Here is a 20,005-nt window from a genome sequence, read left to right on the forward strand (position 1 = left end):
TCAGAGGTAACACACTAAGATGGGTCAAAGGCTTCGTAGATAATAGGATCCGATCAGTAGTCCTAAATGGCACTACCTCTGATGCCATCCCAGTACCATCAGGTGTCCCGCAGGGGTCTGTACTTGGTCCCCTGCTCTTCCTAGCTCTACATAAAAGACCTCCCACAAAACATCAGTTCCAAAGTCCGTCTGTTTGCAGATGACACGGCAATATATCTAACATTGTCATCTGCAGACCAATCTGTCACTCTCCAAAATGACCTAAAACTTCTAGAAAAGTTGGAGTTGGAGTGGGATATGGAGTTCAACACCTCCAAGTGTCAAGCGATCCACGCCACTAGAAGGAAACGTCCTATCCCTACCCAGTATTACCTACATGGAGTCCAACTTGAATCGGTCAGCTCAGCTAAATGCCTAGGCGTGGATATCTCAAATGACCTATCATGGGACAATCACATAAATAGGTCAACCAAAAAAGCTAACCAAACCCTAGGGTTCTTACGAAGAAACATTAAGGTCAAATCCCAACCCATTAAGACCATTGCTTACCAGACTCTAGTCCGACCCCACCTTGAATATGCCTCCGAGGTATGGTCGCCCCACACCCAAACCCAAATAGACCAAATTGAAAGCGTCCAAAGGAGAGCCGCCCGTTGGATCAAGACTGACTACGGCCGTACTTCTAGTGTAACAGATATGCTACACTCCCGAAACCTTCGTCGACTGGATTTAAAGGCAAAGAAAATCTCCTATATAAGTGACCCCCTCCCCCAAATACCAGACTTTTTAATCCCCAATATAAAAGATCCTGTCTGGTCCAGTCTGATAAGGGTCCATAAAACGCCTGTAGACTTGACATGTAGCCTAATTATTGTCAGAGAATCATAAATTTTATTGCCTACAGGTAAATTGGTTATTTCCTGTGTTTTGCATTTTATTAATTGAAATGCTGTTGTTTTTTTAGTCTTTTTTCAGAATGTACACAAAATTATTTTAATTGATAATATACTAATTTTGATTGCTCAGTCATGTTGAGTAATGTCCTGGCCAATTAAATTATAACGCTTATAGCAAAGTATTTCTCACTATAAAATAATTATTCAAAACTTAATAAGAGAAATTACAAGTTTGTTTATTCAATGATTATGATCTTTTTATCAAAAGTAACAAAATAAAAACGAAAGAAAAAGATAATTGCTGGATTTTATTAGAAATTAAAGAAGCGTTCAGTTGCATTTTTAATAGATAAAGAAGGTATATAGACAGAAGGATGTTACATATTAAAAATGCTTAATTCCTCTTGTGTTATCTAAATAATGTTAACTTTCTTTTATGTATAATAAAACCCAGCAATAAAGATATTTCATTGTTCAAAATACACAATAATTTATTACTTCTAAAAGCTATGTGCCTGAATGCATTTTTTATATTTTTGATAAAAGAGTTAAGTAATGCGCATGCGTGGAAATATGGCGGACACTTTTTAAACTGAGAAAAAAAATGTGAAAATTTACGAGTTCTAATGGGAATATCTCGGAATTTACTTAGCTTAGTGCTTGTGTTTCCATTTGCTGACATTTCATGAATATTTTTGTGTGAAATGGTCCTGCATTATGTGTTCAAATGCCAAAATCTAAGAAAAATAACAAAAAGCGGACGCTTTCTTCTCCGGACAATGGGGTTGGAAATCAGCCTGAGAAGCGAACATTAGTGACTAATTCAGTGCATAATACGGATTATAATACAATGGCGTCGCCTGGGTATGTACAACCGTTAAACATGTCAAATATGGCGAACATGAACAATTACCAAACTGCTATGAATACGTTCTATACACCACAAACTCAAATGTACGGTACATCATCTGCTATACCGCAGACACAAAACCAAACCCAGAATCAAATGCAGTCACCCCTACAGACTATACCACAACCATATTCTGATAGTTTTCAACAAACAGTACTAGATAGGTTCAATGCTTTGGATTCACGACTTGGTAAGCTTGACTCCATAGAGAAACAGTTAACTTCTATCAATCAAAAATTGACTTCAGTAGATGTGCGTGTAACGTCCCTTGAAAAATCCCAAACTGAAATTAAAAGTAGACTCTGTGATGTTGAAGTCAGTAGAGCCATGGACCAGCAGATATGTGAGGAGATTCAAACTAAACAATCTGGCATTGATAAATCTCTGAAATCTGAACGTGATAGAATTGACCAGCTTAAGCAAGATTATAACATGCTTAAGTCGATAAATGAAGATGTCTTAGACTTGCAATCGCGCTCAATGAGGGATAACCTGTTATTTTTTGGGTTCAAAGAAGCTGCGTCAGTTGATGACAGAAAAGTGGAAAACTGTTCCGAAGTTATATTAAATTTTTGTCGTGATGTTTTGAAAATTGAAAATGCCCCAGATTCAATAAAAATTGAGCGAGCACATAGGGTCGGAAAGTATAACACTGGAAAAAAGAGGCCAATTGTTGTGAAATTTAATCACTATCCAGAAAAAATGCTGGTCAAACAGAAGGCTTTCACCGAACTGAAAGACACGGATTATCGGGTTAGTGATCAATATCCAAAGGCTATTCAGGACAGGCGTAAAGCATTAATACCTACAATGATTAAGGCAAAACAGGATGGAAAAAGAGCCGTGCTTTCATATGATAAGCTTATCATTAACGGTACACAGTATACAGTGGATAATGTGTCACGTGCAGGTTACTAGGTCAGCGCTGAGAAACAGCTGTCTTTTCTACTCTGGAATGTGCAGGGTATCAATACCAAATTAGACGATGGTGACTTTATAAATTTTGTTTCGGACTTTGATATTCTCTTATTCACGGAGACGTGGAACGCTAAATTGACAAATGTTCACATTGAGGGTTATGAGTCGTTTAATTGTCCACGGCCAAAATTTAATAAAAATGCAAAGCGTCACAGCGGTGGCGTTATCGTATATTATAAACAGTTTCTTAAAAACTACATAAGCCTTGAAAGTATTAGCACAAATGGTTTAGTTTGGTTTAAATTGCTAAAATGTTTTACTAAAACGCATAGTGACTTATATTTTTGTGTATGTTACATTCCACCTGAAGACTCTTCTGTTTACCGAAATGCAAATTCAGATTTATATGAAATAGACTTGTTTGAATGTATGAGTAATGATATAAGGAAATAAAGTGACCTTGGTATTGTGTACCTGACTGGTGACCTGAATTCACGCACGAGCACGCACTTAGATTACGTGCCTGACATACATTTAGATAGATTTGTTGATTTACCGTATACAACCGATCAGGTGACCAGCCTACCTGTGCGGAAAAATCGTGACAGTCATGTGAATAATTTTGGGTCGAAGTTACTAAATCTCTGTAAAGAAAATAATTTAGTAATATTAAATGGTCGCCTAGAAGAGGGTAATTGTACCTACCATGGAAAAAATAGAAATAGGCCAGTACAAAGCTTGGTTGATTATTTAATCTGCAATGTTGACAGTTATAATTATGTTTATGACATGTGTGTATTAGATTTAACTGAATTTTCAGATCACTGTCCAGTAACATTTTCTATGAGTTGTAGTGAAAAGTGTCTTGATGCCTATTGTTGTAAGCTTGAAAAAATTGTTTGGGACACCTCCGAAACAGAGTCGTTTTTAGATTTTGTTAATAGTAAAAAGACATTATTTGATGACGCAACCCGCAAACTATCGTCTGGAGAGTATGACATTAATCAGTGTATTGACTATATGTCAAAGCTGGTGTATGACTTGTCTTTCCACTCTTTTGGTAAATCCTTCTCAAATAAATCTAAGAAATTAAAACACAAAGTACTATGGTTTGACGGAAGTTGTCGTCGGGCTAAGGTTGAGTTTTGTGATGCTAAACGTCAATTTAATTCAAATAAAACGGATGAAAACAAAATGTACTTTCTAACATGTAGAAGTAATTTCTGTAATGTGAAGAAATGTGCTAAATGGAAATTCTATAATAATGAGAAAGGAAAATTTTGCAATTTAAGTAAAACGTCGCCACGTAAATTTTGGAAGTATATAAATAAATTTAAAAATACAAATAACAGTCAGAATGATGTAAAATTAGATGATTTTGTTAGACATTTTTCAGATATTTCAAATGAAGCTATGAACCAGTGTGATGATACTGATTTTACAAGTTCTCGAAATGTACCATTAAATGTTGAGCTACTTGACAAGCAAATAACTGTGGAAGAAGTCAAAAAAACTATTTCTTCATTAAATAGGAATAAAAGTTGTGATTATGATCGAAATGTTGCCGACTTTTTCATTGACACTAATGACTTTATATCTCCATATCTATGTGTTATTTTTAATCATATTTTTGATACTGGATTATATCCTGAGGCGTGGTCTAAAGGAGTTATAATACCGGTATATAAAAAGGGTTGTAAATCTGAACCTGCAAATTACAGAGGGATTACACTGGTAAATGTTTTTTCGAAGATTTTTTCATTGCTACTTAGAAATCGTATTAACAAATGGTGTGAATCTGAACAAATATTTAATGATGTACAATTCGGTTTTAGAGATAATCGTTCTACAGCTGATGCTATATTCCTTCTACATGCTATTATTCAAAAAGTACTGTCTAAAAAGTCTAAATTATGGTGCATTTTTATAGATTATCAAAGAGCTTTTGATACAGTTAACAGAGATGCATTATGGTATAAATTAATACAGACTGGCATTAGCTGTAAAATGATTAATATTATTAAATGTATGTATCAAAAAGTACAGTCATGTGTTAAGATATCAAGTACGATGTCATTTTCTGACTTCTTTGATGTAACGATCGGATTGAAACAAGGGGAGCCATTATCTCCCTTGCTATTTATTTTGTTTATCAATGATATCACAGAAAACTTAAATTGGAATGATTTTACGGATAAAGATCTTGAGCTTCTTTCTATGTATTTAATATTATTTGCTGATGATATTGTATTGTTTACGACTGATCCTAAGAGCTTACAGTCCCAAATCGATTCCATTCATCAATTTTCAATAAAGTGGGTTTAACAATAAATGTTAATAAAACAAAAATTTGTGTTTTTGAAAACAGAAAAACTCATCATAATGAAGAATTTTACATTAATGATGATAAAATAGAAATAGTTGATGATTTTACATATTTAGGCATTAAATTTTCTTATACTGGTTCTCTTTTAGGTGCAGTTAAGGCACTGAATGATCAGGCTTTAAGAGCCTATCACAATATACTGTTATTAATTGATAAAGTCTGTTTAGATGTTAAGACAAAATTATTACTGTTTGATAGAATGGTTGTACCTATTTTACTGTACGGAGCAGAAATTTGGGGTGTTTACAATTTCAAGGGTGTCGATAATTTACATTTGAAATTTTGCAAATATTTACTAGGAGTAAAGAAGCAAACGCCAAATAATGCTGTGTATGGTGAATTAGGTCGCATTCCATTATCTACTATTTGTAAAGAGAGATCTGTTAAATATTGGTTGAAATTAATGAAAAATGTAGATTCTCCAATGAATAGCCTGTATCAAAATCTATGTTCAAATGTTATTGGTAAGAACTGGGCTAAACGTATGCATTCTATTATTGACCATCTGGGTCTGACACATGTGCGTCAGTATTTTGATCCGAATATTAACTATCTCCCTGCGTTCAAACTGAGATTACGTGACCAATTTATTCAAGAATGGAATGCATCGATTAATTCAATGTCAAAGCTGAAATATTATTGTCAGTATAAAACAGTCTTTTGTTATGAAGAATACATTGATAAAATTGCCATTGAAAATTTAAGAAAAATGTTTACTTGTTTCAGATTAAGCTCCCATAAGTTAGAAATCGAGTCTGGTAGATTTAATAATATTGATCGAAACAACAGAATATGCAGAATATGTAATCAAAATGCAGTTGAAACTGAGTACCATTTCTTGTTATGTTGTAGTAAATATACAGATGTTAGAAATAAGTATTTGGGAAATATAGCTTGGCCTACAATTCAGATGTTTAAAAATATTATGCTAACAAGAAATAAGAAACGTCTTGTAAACATCTGTAGATATATAAAGGAATCTATGACGATAAGACATAATACCCTAACAAATCTTGCTGTTTCTTAATTTATTACTGTTTGGTATTTTATAGCATGTGATATTCTCATAAATGTGCTATTTTTATGCAATATATGATATTTTTTGTTTGCCATGTTTATTATATGCTGTTTGTTAAATGGCCAAAGGCAAATTATTGCCGATTTTGCTAATAAAGTTGATTGATTGATTGATAATAAAAAACAGCAATAATGAGAAATAATGAGATGTAATTGTTAAAAAACTTACTTTATTAAAAATATGATAAAACACTGTTGTATCTTATCACTTTGTTTATTTAGCCCTAATTCAATCAAGCTTTCTTAACTCGTTATAAAGGTGAGAACTGATTTGCTATAAAGGTGAGAAACATCACCTGCAATTTATTTACTGCACAGTAGCTATACAGTAGCTTATTATGATAAACAGAAGCAAGTCTACCAATGGTCCTGACTTGTGTATTGGCCCTTATCGCCAATACGCAGACCTTATCATCTCCATAGGCCACATACCAGGCATACCAGAATCAGTGTCTTTAAGGCGTATAGATTCTAGGTTATGGGTAGAGAACACCAATTGTTTTCCCATAGACTTCCATTATAACATTATGGCGTGTACGGCCTTCCATACATCGAAACATGTATATCCAATCACATTTCTTTCAAGAACTATCTTAGTTCCACCAAAATATTGGACGAAAAACATATGAATAGTGATACTTTATTTAAGTAATATTCGTGTGAATGAGATGACCCCCTGTTTACATCGTTGTCATGGCGGGAGAAATTCATTTGATGACACTTTTTTTCAATACACATAAAATGTAGCAAATTTTGTCAAAATGTATAATGAAATACTGTAAATGCAGTAAAAATATTCCATTTTGAAAAAAATAATCACTTCTTGGGATTGTTTACATGACTGACCAATCAGAACGCACAGATGCTACCTTATTCCCAGGTATACACTTTCCTCATTCCCAGTAAGTTCCCTGTACTTTTTTGAATTGGTGGTCTCTGACCTTATCACTCTAAGATTCATCATGATCTGGTTGCTATCCCAAAAGATTACCTTACCACAATGACCCGATGTGTCCGCTTTGGCCATTCCCTAAGTTATAGGTTAATTACTGCAACCACTGACTATTACAAGTTCTCTTATTTTCCGAGAACTGTGTACCATTGGAACCAACCCCCCCCCCCCCCCCCCCCCAGTGTCGCCCACCTCACTACCCTAGAGCAGTTCAATGCCGCAGTTTGCAGCCTTGAACATGTCTCTCCCTAGTTATCCTGCTAACTCAAGTTTTAATCTTTTTATTTCACCCAAATTATTTTTTAGTTTCTTCCAATCTAAATTTTTATCACTATATTCTTTCTCTTTATGATTTTGACGCGTAAAACGTTTACGTCCCCGCAAGGGGTTCGACAGTTATGGAAGATAAATAGATACATACATAAGAACATTTTGTTTTGAAAATCAACACACTATGAAAATGCCCCCTAAGCTAAATGCATTAAGCGTATGTAGATATTTTCTCATTGACTTAAAACATAAATCTGAAAATTCACAATGAAAGTGGTCTAAATCTTTTTTCAATGCCAAAGCTAAAATAATCTAAGCCAAAATTATAAAAGTTTCATTATTAGTATTACCAGTCAGGTATGTCAAAAATATTCTACATCAATTTCACTCTTTAGTTTAAACGAATGAAACCACTTTGTAAAAGTATGCAAATGTTAACTGAATCCAGATTGCTAGTTTATTATATTGTGGTTAAGTAATTAAGACACAAAATTGACACAGCACGAGGGGCGGTCGGAAAATATCCGGACTATTTAAATTGCTCTTTTAAGTGTTCAATAATTTTCTTTCTTTTTTTTAAATTCTTTTTCAAAGTATTCCCCACCTACGTCTATATACTTTTGTCATTTTTGTGGGGGCTTTTGTGTTCCATCTGCAAACCATGAAGTAGACCTACTGCTGAGGTATCTATTTACTTACGAGGACGAATTCTAAAATGGAGGGGGTGTATGAGGTAGGGTAGAGTATAATGGAACACTTATACTTCCTTGCTATTGAGCTAGCTTTTATAGTGACGTGGTAGAGTGTCCGCCTTAGGTGTGAGAGGTCCCGGGTTCGATTCCCGGTCAGGCCTGAAGTATCTTCAGCCTGTTACATATATAGTAAGAAAGCTGTAAAAATAAGAGACAAGGTTAAAGCACATAGCATGTAGCAGCACAAATAATGAGATTAAACCTGTGAAAGATCTGCTGCTCTTGACCAGAGGCCTAAGAACTGCTTAAGGTAAACAGGAATAAAAAAACTGATGGTCAAAACAGTCGCAATAAGCCGAATTCAGGAAAAACCTTCATGTTCTTAAAATAAGGTCGCACAAAAACTCTACAAAGCTTATGTTCAATGATTCACAAAGAGTTAAGTAAAATTTATCTTAATTTTCATTTTTATCTTGACTCTCCACCAAAGACAGTTCCTCACAAGACGTTTGCTCCTAAGATTTCCCCACAAAATCAATGGTCTAACTTTTAAGACTATTCACCCCCAATTATAAAGAAGGTATGATCCGCTATGTAAGGAAATTAACATGTATAAAGATAATAATTTGTATGGTCACACCTAAACGTTGACGGATTAGCTGACAATATAGGATATAAAGGAAAATGCTGACCATAATATAGGTAAGAGGGATTGTCAGAAAGTGCTGAGGATATGTATATAGAAGGAAATGCATAAAGTTTTTGGAACATTTTAAACAGCAAAGTAAACAAACTCTGTGTAGTACATTTATTTGTTTTATTATCAGTATTTTTTATCAAAATAAATGTTTATAAGGAGATACAATATTATCTGTACAACGAGCTGAGATATGAATACCCCAAAATGTTCAACAATTTAAACTTCATGCAAGGCAAAACAATAAATATTAAAATAATTATCACATTCGATAGATAAGTGTAAAATAAATCAGTATACAATTATAAAGACAGTCATCATTGAAATATTACATTCAAAAATATATACTATATGTGTAAAAAATAAAACAGAAATTGTTTGAAAAAACAAACAAAGAGTAACAATTTGTTATCTTGCACCATCAGGGAGGTCATTCATATAAAATAGGAAGTAGGAAGTAGTCTAAATAATGAGACCTCGGGCAGACCGATTTTACATTTTGATATTTTACGTTGTCTACCTAGAGGAGGCGGATATCGACAAGTCAAAATAATATAACGATATTCAACTCTCGAGTACAATTATTTGGACTAGAAGAGGAAGGGTCCCTGGACAGGAGATCACCCCAAGTTAATTTAGTAGTCTCAGACCTGTTTTGACAGGTGACATCCAGCAGGTAGACGTAAAAGATAAATAAGTTCCTTAGTTGCACTAGTAGTGTAAATTAATGTCGAATTCAATAGTTTTAGGTTAAAACAATATGAACATTCGTGTAGGTATTCTTCTATAATTTTGTTATGATAATGAGATGTAAATGTATGTTGTTTTTATGAACTGTACTAGTAAACGGTTAAATAGTATTTTGGATAGATAAGAATTTGAGAGGTTATCTTCACAATTGATAACAGATAAAACCTATTGATGCTTAATTTTAAATCATTCTTCAAAGCATACTTGCTAGTAGTCCAAATAATAGAATATTTCAGGACTGTGTGATAACTTTTGACTGTCGCTGTCTGGTCCTCAGAGGATATACGTAGTTAAAGCTTAGGCTAATACTACGGCCCAGGATACAGGTAGTCAAAATAATTTGATGGTAAGATTGTTTTATATTTGTGACATGCAATCTTACTGTCAAAACTTCGAAGGACCAAAATAATGAAGGATAAATGACAGTACACACAGTAATCAGGCTGGTAACATTGCCCGATCGGGCTTACGGCATAAAAAGTGATATTTCTTGAAAAATAATAAAGATATTTCTTTCAAATTTGGTTCATTTATTAAGCATAACATATGATGCTTATCAAGATAGAAGTAACTTTGTTGCCTTCAGTTTTGTTAGAATTACTTCCCTTTTTCAGATTTTTATGATGCATAATTTTTGAAGTCCAAAATAGTTATGTTTTTAATGCAATGTTTAAAACAGAAAAGGTTCAAAGGCTTTCTATTGCTCCAAACTTGTGTGCCAATACCCTTATTCTATATATTTAGGATTAATACTTCGTTTCTAGTGCAGATGTATGAGCACTTTTTTTAAACTAACATTTCTCTATGATGTTAAACTTTTTATCACTACTTCATCTATCCATTTACTCATTATCTTAACAATAGTTTTTCATTTTAACTAAGTACTTACATTTAAATAGTAATATAAGTCATAATTTAGTATATTCTTAATATATTTTTTTATATATATCTTTTTTCTCTCTCTTTCATGCATGATGCCAATCTGTTTTTATTGTGATAACTTTGTAGATGACAGAGGCGGGTGTGGCACTGTGTATGACCCTCTCAGGCCCCTTTTCCCTCTCTACATCTTTCTTTCGGTAGGTTGGGATAAGTACTTTACTTGGGGAATTAGGTTTTCTGTCTCACACTTGTCACACACCCGACTGTCAACTACTAATTTCTTATTTTATGCCCATAGACTTGTATTTTTACTTGCATGTACCAATATAATATGCTTATCTTTTTTTTATGCTATGCTTTAACCATGTACTTTTTTTTACAGCCTTTTTTAATAGTTATATTATTTTTACATATGTTTGTCGGGAAATAGCTTTAAGCTAATGTTTTTGTTATATATAGTATCCGACGTTAAATAAAGTTTCTTGTTGTAAGTGAAAGCAGAGTAAAATGTAAAAATTCATGTACTAGCGCAATAATTTAGAGTATTAGAAAGCCATTGAAGCCTGTTTTTGTTTTAAACTTAGCATTAGAACATATTTTTTGGACTTCAAAGATTATGCGTCATAAAAATCTGAAAAGGGGAAATAATTCTACCAAAACTGAAGGCAACCAAGTTATTTTTATTCTAATTTGTATAATTTGTTATGCTTAATAAATGGACCAAGTTTGAAAAAAATAGCATCATTTGTTTTCATGAAATATTACTTTTTATGTCTTAAGCCCGATCGGGCAATGTTACCAGCCTGGTAATGTAAAGTTATTGGTTTTATCGCTTGCGCATAGGCTAGACGCGGTAAACGTTAATTTGATCATGTACAGTACATTCTTTGTTTAAATCACTGGAAAATTCATAATTTTGGAAATTATTTGATAATTTTTACATAAATCAATGAGGAATTGAATCCCCTTTTGATACATGTAAGTTTTATTTGAATTTATGGCCAATTTGTGACATAATTGGCATTTAAACCTACAGAATGTAAAGCTTCAGCAGCTATGAAAATTTCATCGCAAATTTCCTCCACTATTTTGGTCTTTCGAGTGTTTGACGTGAGTGGAGATATTGCCCACAAGAAAAATAACTCAATATTTCATAGGATAGCATCAAATTTGTTGGACTAGTCAGAGGGATGACATCTATCAGTATCAGAGCATCTAAGTAATCCCAATAAGCCAGATGAAGAAGGCTAACTTGCTAGGAACCAGTAGCAGCCAGGACCAGTTTCTGCAAAATAAAGGTCATTTTTAGCGTTAGAGTATTCCAAATAATTTGACGTCAGGACTGATTCTGAGATATTTTCGTGATTGGGCAGAATCTCTCTTTTTACATCAAGGCCTTTTCTGTGGTGAAAATAGATTTAGGTAAAAACATGATCAGGTAATATACTTAATGGAAGAAATTGTAAAACAAATTAAAACTGAATCATTTTATGGTTTAAACATAACAGTAAAACACATTAATAAAGCTTAAACAATATAATTATGTTTTATTTGGCTACCTTGCTGTATTTACATGTCCGTCATTACACTCTTGTTGCTGACAGTGCAGTTATCAATCACGTGGCACGAAGCGGAGCCATATAAAATGTGTTTAAAACTGTGACAAACTTGTGTTTTAATGTTTATTTACATAAACATCAGTTGAATGGAAGGAAAAAATGGATATTCTTTCCAGGTATCTTAAAATTTCACTAATATTATTGTTTTTAGCTCATCTGATTTTTTGAAAAAAAATGATGAGTTATTGTCATCACTTGAGCAGTTGTCGGCGTCGGCGTCTGCATCGGCGTTGCCTGGTTAAGTTTTATGTTTAGGTCAGCTTTTCTCCTAAACTATCAAAGCTATTGCTTTGAAACTTGGAATACTTGTTCACCATCATAAGCTGACCCTGTATAGCAAGAAACATAACTCCATCTCGCTTTTTGCAAGATTTATGGCCCCTTTTGTACTTAGAAAATATCAGATTTCTTGATTAAGTTTTATGTTTAGGTCAACTTTTCTCCTAAACTATCAAAGCTTTTGCTTTGAAACTTGGAATAGTTGTTCACCATCATAAGCAGACCCTGTACATCAAGAAACATAACTCCATCTTGCTTTTTGCAAGAATTATTGCCCCTTTTGGACTTAGAAAATCAGTTTTCTTGGTTAAGTTTTATGTTTAGGTCAGCTTTTATCCTAAACTATCAAAGCTATTCCTTTAAAACTTGCAACACTTGTTCACCATCATAAGCTGACCCTGTACAGCAAGAAACATAACTCCATCCTGCTTTTTGCAAGATTTATGGCCCCTTTTGGACTTAGAAAATATCAGATTTCTTGATTAAGTTTTATGTTTAGTTCAACTTTTTCTCTTAAACTATCAAAGCTATTGCTTTAAAACTTGCAACTCTTGTTCACCATCATAAGCTGACCCTGTACAGCAAGCAACATAACTCCATCCTGCTTTTTGCAATAATTATTGCCCCTTTTGGACTTAGAAAAATCATTTTCTTGGTTGAATATTATGTTTAAGTCAACTTTTCTCATAAACTATCAAAGCTATTGCTTTAAAACTTGCAACAGTTTTTCACCATCATAAGTGGACACTGTACATCAAGAAACATAACTCTATCCTGCTTTTTTCAAGAGCGATGGCCCTTTTTAGACTTAGAAAATCATGGGTAGGACAATATTTCTATTATACAAAAAAAATCAGATGAGCGTCAGCACCCACAAGGCGGTGCTCTTGTTTAATAGTTAAAATGCGATTTAAAAATCGCCGCGTAGAATCGACGCGAAAGGGTCACCACAGAAAAGGTCCTTTTTGTGTTGCACTTTTCCTGGTTAAAGTTTTGCATGCATGTTACTATCTCCAAAACTAATGCAGATATTGAATTGAAACTTCACATGTGTTGTGGGGGTTATAAAACTAGGTGATAGCATCAAGTCCCATAACTCTGACATGCATTTTGGCCAAATTATGCCTCCTTTTGGACTTTGAAAATCCTGATTTTAGTTTTGCATACAGATCTAATGCAAATATTAAATAATAAAATTGGAACTTCACACGTTTCTTTGGGTTTATAAAACAACTAGGCCATAGCATCAAGTTCCATAAATCTGACATGTATTTTGCAAAATTATGTCCCCTTTTGAACTTAAAAACTTCTGGTAACTAGTGCAGATACTGGATTGATAAATTATATTGATATTTCAACATTTAGGGTAACATTCCTGCTTCTGGGACAACAATTCGAGCTGTCTTACAGACACTTGCTGCTCTTGTATTAGAGCAGGGCCTTTTGATTTCCCGTAATAGATGTCTGTTGCAGAGGCCAAAATCTGGCAAATACCCAAAGGAAAATTATTTCCAAATTTGTGAATGTAATTGCCAACTAAGCAAAAAACAAAACTAAAAAATGAAAAACAGTTTTTTTTACATTTTGGAAAGTTTATCTGCTACAACTGGGCAAAAAGAACTTTGTGAGCTCACCTGACACCCTGAACATGAGGTGCTCATGTTGAGCATTTAGTACATTTCCTAAACCACCAAGCAAATTCCAAACCTCACAGTAATGTTCATTGGATGGCCCCTTTAAGGTTCCACCAAATCTAGGTCTTCTATGCAGAAAAGAAACTTTTTTAAGAATCTTCTCCTCAGAAACTGCTAGCTCAATTTTGAAATAATTTCGCGGAAATGTTCCTTTGTTGACCCTCTACCAAATTCATTCAATTAAAAAACAGCTGCCTGGGGGCAATTCTAGTTTTCTGGCTATGATGATATGGAGACCTTTAAAACTGTTCTCTTGTGAAACTGTTGGCCTGAACTGCACACAGATGAAATGTTTCCTGGGTGACCTTTTACACAAAAGTCTCACCTACCGTTAAACCACCCCAAATCCTCCATCACAATTTTTAGCTCTACAATTATAATAATAATAATAATAATAATAAAGACTTTATTTTAAGAGGCAACGAATTCAGGTAAAACCCGATCTTCCAAACGAGCCTCTTCATAATATATACATTTTTTACAACAAAAAAAAAAAAAATAAAAAAAAATAAAAAAAAAAAATATATATATATATAGCAATATGAAAAAAGTCATGGTACACTACAAAGATCATTACATTGTTAACAAATTAATGACATTATATATACAGTATATAGGAAGAAAGTGAAGATGTAATCTGAAAGTATAGACAATGTTTACACCTGTGACACTTTCCAGTATGCTAGATATTTTTGTTTGAAAGAATATAAGGTATCTGCATTTTGAACTTCAACAGGTAATTCATTCCATATTTTAGGACGAGAATAGTCAAGACTTTTCCTATAAAATTCTGTGTTTGGTTTTGGCAAGTGCAAGTTCAGTTTTGGGTCAAGTGACCTTAGGTTTACTGTCTTTACTTCATGTAAAAATGAAAACTTTGTGTTCAAGTATGCAGGACATATATTATTCAGAGACTTGTAAACTAGTATTGCTTTTTTGTATCTGACCCTGTCAGGAAATTTCATCCAATTCAGAACTTTAAATAAATCTTCAGAAGGGGTGTCAAAATTTGCATCAAGTATAATTCTGGCTGCTCGTTTTTGAAATTTAATCACAGTGTCCATTTCTGCAACATTACAATTTCCCCAAACAGAGCAGCAGTAATCTAGATGCGGCAGTATGTAAGCATTGAAAAACATTTTGCGGACAGGTAAATCTAAGAAACATTTTATTCGTTGTAGAAGATATAACTTAGAGTTGCATTTTTTCATTACATTGTCTACTTGGTCTTTCCAGTTAAGATTTTTGTCTACTTGTACTCCGAGAAGTCTTTCTGATTCTGAAAGCTCTATTTTTTCATTTCCAAGGTAAAGTTCAAAAATATTATTCGCTCTGGCTTTGTTTGTGGTTTGAATTGTCATTGCTTTTGTCTTTTTAGCATTTAAAGACATGGAGTTATTTTGGCACCAAGTGAGAATTTTGTTCAGTGCAGTTTGAAGAGAATTTTGTACATCAGTGTGTGTTTTACCTGTTGCTGTTATTGTAGTATCATCAGCAAATATGTCTGTAAATATGTCTTTTAGTTCAGCTGGAAGGTCATTTATATATAACACAAACAGCAGAGGCCCAAGGACTGATCCCTGAGGCACTCCAGACTGTATATGACCTAGTTCAGATAACTTACCTGAGACACTGACCCTTTGGTACCTGTCTGACAGGTAAGATTTAAACCAAAGTAATGCAGAGTCACTAAGATTAAAAATTTCTAACTTTTCAAGGAGTTTTTCATGATTTACAAGGTCAAATGCTTTTGACAAGTCCAGAAATACTGTTCCTGTAACTTGTTTTGAATTTATAGCACTTATCCACCTGTCAATAATCACTGTCAAGGCAGTTTCACAAGAATGGTTTGCTCTAAATCCTGATTGATATTTGAACAGGAAATCATTTTCTTCTAAGAAGAGTTTTAGACTATCTGAGACATGCCGTTCAATTATTTTGGAGAGAACAGGGAGAACTGAAATTGGCCTATAGTTATTCTTATCATTTTTAGAACCTTTTTTATATATAGGTGTTATTTTTGCAATCTTAAGCTGGTCAGGAAATATTTTATTTTTAATACTAAGATTTAGTGCTTGAGTTATAGGCCTTGCTATAACATTAGCCGATAGTTTCAAAAATTTAGCACTTAATCCATCCAATCCAGTGGACTTTTTGGAATCAATATTGAGCAATTGAGTTTCCACAAATTTTTTGGTGATCAGTGGTATTTCATATTTAGGTCCAGAGTTGTTTGTTTGTTGAGTATAATTTGTACTTTGATTTAAATTCTGTTCCACAGATTGAAATACATTTAGGAAATATTCATTAAAAGTATTTGCAGTCCTTCCTGGATCAGATATTGGGTGTCCAGATTCATCATTTATAAAATTGGTCTGCGACTTGGAAGAATCTCCAGTTAAATCTTTCAAGTTTTTCCAAAGCAGCTTAGCATCTTTTTTATAGTTATTGTTAATGGTATCTGTAAAAAATGATCTTTTTTCTTTATGTATCATTTTCTTGACTTTAGTACGCCAATGTTTATATTGGATATTGTTTTCTGTACGTTTAAAATGATCTCTTTGTTTGATTGCTAACTGAATTTCTTTTGTAAACCAGTTTGGTTGATTAGTATGTTTTACACGTTTAGTTTTCTTTGGTGCATGGTCATCAAGAGTCTTTAGGAATAAGCTTGTAAAATAATCAAGGGCATCATTTGGGCAATTCAAAGAATAGAGCTATCCTTCTCTCCACAGCAATTTGAATTTTGACAGAGTTATACCCCTTTTTAACTTAGAATTTTTTGGTAAAAGTTTTTACTGGCAAAACTCTAATTCAGAGTCAAGCACTGAGAAAAGTCGAGCGTGCTGTTTTACGGACAGCTTTTGTTTGACATAGAAATTAGTTAAGCATTCCATATTTTGTCTAAACTGTTTGATATGTGCCTTTGAAACTTTGAACACTTGCTTACCATCATGTTCACAAATTGCCATATAGTGCAAAACTTATCCAGTTCCACAAATACAGTACAAACACTTATCTTTTTTTATGCCCACCTTCGAAGAAGGAGGGTTCTTGCCTACCTATTGGGGAAAGTATACATTTGTCCGAGCACGTGCCGGGGATAGATATTCCTGTCTTTCCTTAGGGAAAAATCTTGTCTAAAATAGCGTGCACTAAGGTGACGTCACACAGTACAGGCACTATTGTGACGTCATAAACTTTATAAATTATGTCAGGAAATACCCTAATCTATTTGTCTCTACGATCTTTTTTGAACGTGATAGGCAAGAAAAATGATCTAACATGTCTGCCTATGTAAGACAGCTGTTTTCCCTACCCTCGGGAAAGCATGGATAAAAAACCTTGCTAACGCTCGGTTTTCCATTCCACACTGTCCCTCGGGTAGGGAAAACCCTGTCTTACACAGGTAGGCATGTAAGATCCTTATAGTATATTGTTTTGCAGATGTCGATCGGTCAGTCTGTAGACTGATCAGTTTCCGGATGATAACTCAAGAACGCTTGGGCCTATAATCATGAAAGTTGATAGGGAATTTGGTCATGGCCAGCAGATGATCCCTATTGATTTCGAGGTCAGTAGGTCAAAGATCAAGGTCACAGTGACCCGGAACGGTTAAACGATTTCCAGATGATAACTCAAGATTGCTTAGGTCTAGGATAATGAAAGTTGATAGGGAGGTTGGTCATGATCAGCAGATGACCCCTATTGATTTCGAGGTCAAAGTGACCCGGAACAGTTAAACGGTTAACGGATAATAACTCTAAAAGCTTGGGCCTAGGATCATGAATATTGATAGGGAGGTTGATCATGACCAGCAGATCTGCCCCTGTTGATTTTGAGATCAGTAGGTCAAAGGTCAAGGTCACAGTGACCTGGAACAGTTAAACCATTTCCAGACAATAACTTCAGAACACTTGGACCTAGGACCACGAAACTTGATAGGGAGAATGATTATGACCAGCAGATGACCCCTATTGATTTGGAGGTCAGTAGGTCAAAGATCAAGGTCACAGTGACCCGGAACAGTTAAACTATTTCCGGATGATAACTTTAAAACGCTTATGCTTAAGAACACAAAAGTTAATAGGAAGGTTGATCATGACCAGCAAATGACCCCTATTGATTTTGAGGTCAGTAGGTCAAAGGTCAAGGTCACATTGACCCAGAACAGTAGAACCTTTTTTGCCAAATAACTAGAGAATGCTTTGGTCTAAGATCACATTTGATACAAAGATCACTTATGACCCATAATTATTGGTTTGAGGTCAGTACGTCAAACGTCCAGTGCACAGTGACCAAATAATTTCTGTTCCTTGTGCAGTTACTAAATACATCATGGGGGGAGGGGGGCAGCTTTTTAAAGAATAAGATAGAGCTATTGCACTTGCCCATTCGATTTGACGATTTGATATGTAAGCTGGTATCTCTGTAACCACCTGTGAGAATAGATTGAAACTTGACACACTTATTCACTGTGATGAACTGTCTTGAAGTGTTCAGGTTCCATAACTTTAATATACCCCCACCAAACATGTTTGTTGGGGCTATATAGGAATCAGTTTGTTTTTTTTTACAAAATTATGCCCCTTTTTTCAACTTCGCAATTTTTGGGTAAATTTTTTGTTATCTCAGTATCCTATAATGGGAATAGATAGAAACTTTACACATTTGTTCACTGTGATGATCTGATATGCAGTGCATAGGTTCCATAACTATACTTTGCATGTTTACAAGTTATGCCCCTTTTGCGACATAGCAATTTTTTGTTAAGTTTTTGTATGTAAGCGGGTATCTGAAAGTACCCACTATTGGGAATGGATTGAAACTTCACACTGAACATTGTCAACTGTGATTAACTAATATGCATTGTACAGGTTCTAAAACTCTTTTTGCATGTTACGAAACTTTGTCCTTTTTAACACACCCGTCTCTGAAAAAGCGGGGTGTATTATGTGAACACCTGCGGCGGGCAGTTGGCGTCCGAAGCATTTCCGCTCTCTTAGTCAAACAGTTTTCATCCGATCTTCACCAAACTTGCTGACAATGTTTGTGGGCATAATATCTCGGCCAAGTTTGATAACCAGCCAAATCGCCCCAGGCACTCTTGGATTATGGCCCTTAGATTAATGGACAAACTGCGAATTTAGCCTTGTCTGCTCTCTAAGTCAAACAGTTTTCATCCGATCTTCACCAAACTTGCTGACAATGTTTGTGGGCATAATATCTCAGCCAAGTTCGATAACCAGCCAAATCGCCCCAGGCACTCTTGGATTATGGCCTTTGAATTACTCGAAATACTGCGAATTTAGCCTTGTCTGCTCTCTAAGTCAAACAGTTTTCATACGAACTTCACTAAACTTGCAGACAATGTTTGTGGGCGTAATATCTCAGCCAAGTTCGATAACCAGCCAAATTGCCCTAGGCACTCTTGGAATATGGCCCTTGAATTACTCGAAATACTGCGAATTTAGCCTTGTCTGCTCTCTAAGTCAAACAGTTTTCATACGATCTTCACCAAAGTTGCTGACAATGTTTGTAGGCATAATATCTCGGATAAGTTTGATAACCACCCAAATCGCTCCAGGCACTCTTGGATTATGGCCCTTGAATTACTTGAAAAACTGCAAATTTAGCCTTGTCTGCTCTCTAAGTCGAACAGTTTTCATCCAATCTTCACAAAACTTGCTGACAATGTTTGTGGGCATAATATCTCGGCAAAGTTTGATAACCACCCAAATCGCCCCAGGCACTCTTGGATTATGGCCATTGAATTAGGCCAGGTTCAATGACAGGCGTATTTTGTGACAGTCTTGCACTCTTGTTTGAGTTTAGTGTTCATTCAGTTAACTTTCTTCAGCAACAAGGCTTTGCTGTCCTCTGAAAGCTCTTGTATTGTTTAGGTTCACTTTTCCTGAATACTGTAGCTTTGAAACTTTTTACATCATTTTGTCATCAATAGGTGAATAAAGAACCATAACTC

General features: G+C 34.5%; 1 protein-coding gene across 5 annotated transcripts in view; it reads left to right on the forward strand.

Annotated features, from left to right (window-relative positions):
• The first annotated feature begins 9,349 nt into the window (after positions 1–9,349).
• LOC123533531 (synaptic vesicle 2-related protein-like) overlaps positions 9,350–20,005 on the forward strand; it is a 64,934-nt gene continuing 54,278 nt past the window's right edge. For 2 of the 5 annotated variants that reach the window (XM_045315184.2, XM_053520331.1), the window contains exon 1: positions 9,432–9,570. The gene's annotated coding sequence lies outside the window, so the exon portion shown is untranslated. Of the gene's footprint in view, positions 9,571–9,767; positions 9,895–11,557; positions 11,729–20,005 lie in introns of those variants that run through there. The other 3 variants (XM_053520329.1, XM_053520330.1, XM_053520328.1) reach the window with 3 other exon arrangements.

Source organism: Mercenaria mercenaria, chromosome 12, assembly GCF_021730395.1.
Source record: "Mercenaria mercenaria strain notata chromosome 12, MADL_Memer_1, whole genome shotgun sequence".
In the NCBI taxonomy this organism is placed as follows: Eukaryota; Metazoa; Mollusca; class Bivalvia; order Venerida; family Veneridae; genus Mercenaria; species Mercenaria mercenaria.